This window comes from Octopus bimaculoides, chromosome 14, assembly GCF_001194135.2.
Source record: "Octopus bimaculoides isolate UCB-OBI-ISO-001 chromosome 14, ASM119413v2, whole genome shotgun sequence".
In the NCBI taxonomy this organism is placed as follows: Eukaryota; Metazoa; Mollusca; class Cephalopoda; order Octopoda; family Octopodidae; genus Octopus; species Octopus bimaculoides.
Window position 1 is genome coordinate 30121285 of NC_068994.1, and position 3611 is coordinate 30124895.

The following is a 3611-nucleotide window of genomic DNA, read 5'->3' on the forward strand; positions in this document are numbered from 1 at the left end:
ACTTGATTTTAAAGAAAAAAACTGGGTTGTGACTAATATACAGAGCAAAGCTGAAATCAAGTTTGATTATGGAAGTAAAAATTTTTGTAGGAAGATTTAACATCAAAATAGGAGTGCGACTTATAGAGAAGTAAATATGGTAATTTTTTTGGAGGGGGACAAATGTTGTCCACAACTTCATAGGTTTCTATATACCTGTCCACAACCTCCATGGATTGTTACATACCTGTAATTCACCTCAGGTCCTCAAAAGGAATCTCACCTATGCCCTATACCTACAAAAACACAACAATAAAAGAGAAAAAGATTCACAGGCACAAATGAATATTTATTGTCCGAGCAGAAAATGAAATTAATGAAGAAACAATGGTAGAGACATCAGCTCCCTTGGTGGTTATATAGTTCCAATGTCTTCCAAGGGATCTGGTATATTTCTGTCTCATTGAGTGGGTATATGCATAGACTGGGTGGTATAGTTGTATACATATATATATATATATATATACACACACACATAACGTGTACATACATATGTACACATACACACATGCACAAGTGAGTGCACATATGTATGTATATGTGTATATATATATATGTGTGTGTGTGTATGCATATGTACATATATGTATAATTTTGTAGAAAGAAGTCAATGACTATGAGCCTACTATGTATGTGTATACACACGTATCTATATATATAAAATACATATACACATACAGTTACTTATACAAATGCATACATACATGCTTATATATATGCACACACATATGTATGTATATGTGTGCGTGTGTATATACATATACACATATACATACATATACACAAATTTTTGTTGATAGACAGATAGATAGACAGACAGAGAGGTAAGTAGATACACAGATGCACTAGTTAACACTATCTATTCTAGAGACAGGAGTTGTTCACTAAGATCAGGTAGGTATTGAGGCAAGTAAATTGCTGTCTTACCCAACAAACAATGATTGTTGCAAGGTTTTTGTGATGATTTCAGCACCAATTGCATAGTTACTTAGCAAAGAAGGGAAGAAATTTGTTGATATATATGTGTGTGTACACACACACACACATACAGATATTATACACGCATACATATACATACACGCGTGCACACACACACATAAAACAAAGTAAAAAAAATCTAGTTTGTAAATATTGTTATGTTGCCTGTAAAGTGTGCCATGTGATAGCTATTCTCTAGTTAAGGATTTATTCAAAACAATGGGATTAGAGTGTACCATAATGCTGTCATTTTTAGGTTTGGAAAGGTGGAGTGGAAGGAAGAAAAAAAAAGACAACACAGACTAATAGTGTGTCTCTCTCCTTCACCACTGAGCAGTACAACAAATGGCATGAATGTTACCACCACCACCACCACTACCACTTTCATCCATTATCATCAACAAGAATGATTTAAAGATTTCTTTTTTCTACGACTCAAGGCCCAAGGTTTATAGGTGGCAAAAGGAGAAGCTGTGATATTCATGGATTTCCCAACGATGTAAAACAAATTAACATTATAAAAGAAAACCAGACAGCTCCTGCAAAGATGAAACTGATATACCATTATGCCAGCCACTGTATTTATTATTATTATTATTATTAATAATAAGTGTCTCTTTACATTGGCACAAGATACCCGATTTGTAAGGTGGGGGGAAAGTGTATATTCAGTTGAAATTGAGACTCCAGCAGGATTTGAATTGAGAAATTGGAATAGGGAAAAACCTAAAAACTACAATAGAGTCTAGGTTACCTCAAATAATAATAAAAATGGTTTCAAATTTTGGCACAAGGCCAGCAAGTGCGGAGGGGGATAGTTGATTACACTGACCCCAATACTCAACTGGTACTTATTTTATCCACCCTGAAAGGATGAAAGGCAAAGTCAATCTTGGCAGAACTTCAACTCATAAAGTAAAGACAGACAAAATGCTGCTAAGCATTTTGCCTGGGGTGCTAATGATTCTGCTAGCACATTGCCTTAATAATAATAATAATAATAATAATAATAATAATAATAATAAACGTCAACACTGACCCCAACTGGAAAAGAAAGTGAACACTTTCAGTTTGAAATCCCCTCACACACAAACAATACAACATACACACATTAATACACATTATGCATATACACAGCTAAAATGATACATTGTCTCATACCATGATGAAATGATTGATCGGAGGAGGAAAAGAGTTTGGTAATGAATAATGGAGATGTGGGAAGGGGGGCAATGCTAAGAAGAACACACTGGTGGCATAGGGGGTGGAACAAAGGCTGGTGTGGCAAAATTTGGATGAAGCTTTTGTTCCAATGAAGAGGGATGGGGTGTTTACACAGCCACCTGTGCAACCCTTTATTCTCTCTGAATGAGTGTGTGTGTGTGTGTGTGTGTGTGTAAATGTTGGTGATAAAGCAGAAAGGGGAAAAGCGGTTTTTATAGTTGAGAAAATGGTTGTTAAACCCTGCGTAAAATTATAGTGAAGGGAGTGGGAATCAGTGTGATAGTATGAAAAAAGGTACAATATGTACACTAATTGAAATATTTTGGACAACAGTTTTAAAAAAGTTTTTTTCTACACACACACACTCACCCTGTGTACAACAACATATGTGGATGTGTGGGTTCATGATGTATATGTACATATATATATATATATATATATATATATATACACACACATACATGTACATATACGCATGCAAACACACAGAAACTGTGTTGCTTCCTTTTTTATTTTTTTTTAATTCTTAAAGGATTTTGTCTAGTACATATAATTGTGTGTGTGTGTGTATACATACATACATTATTTCTACCATAGAGACAAGGCCTGAAATTTTTCAGGAAGGGGCCAGTCAATTACAGTGACCCCGGTGCTCAACTGGTACTTATTTTATCAACCCTGAAAGTATGAAAGGCAAAGTTGACCTTGGTAGCATTTGAACTCAGAATGTAAAAACCTGGAAGAAATACTGCTCAGCTCTCTGCCTTTGTTTACACACACACACACATGCACACGCACACACACACAAGTATGTAGATACATATATATGTATATGTGTGAATGGATGAAAAAGAAAGTAACCATGCAGATAGACACATATACACACACATTAAAGTGTGTATAACACATATCTGCATTTGTGTATATATATATACACACATGTATGTATGCCTGTATTTGTGTATAGATGTAAATGAATAAGTGGTTCTATGTATCTATGCATGCAGGCATGCATTACACGCTGACAAAAAAGATTCTCTACTCATGTGGATAGTAAATTACAAAATACCAGTTAAAAGAAAAGTATAATAATAATAATAATAATAATAATAATAATAATAATGCGTTCTGATTTTGGCACAAGGCCAGATATTTTGAAGTGGGATAAGGGTAGTCAATACCATTGACCTCAGTACATGACTGGTACTTTATTTAATCTACTCCAGAGGGATGAAAAGCAAAGTGAACCTCGGGGAATTTTGAACTTAGAATATGAAAGAGCAAGGAGAAGTACTGCAAAACATTTTGACCATTGCTCAAATGATTCTGTGATTCCATCGCTATTAACAATAATTGTTTCTTAGACAGGC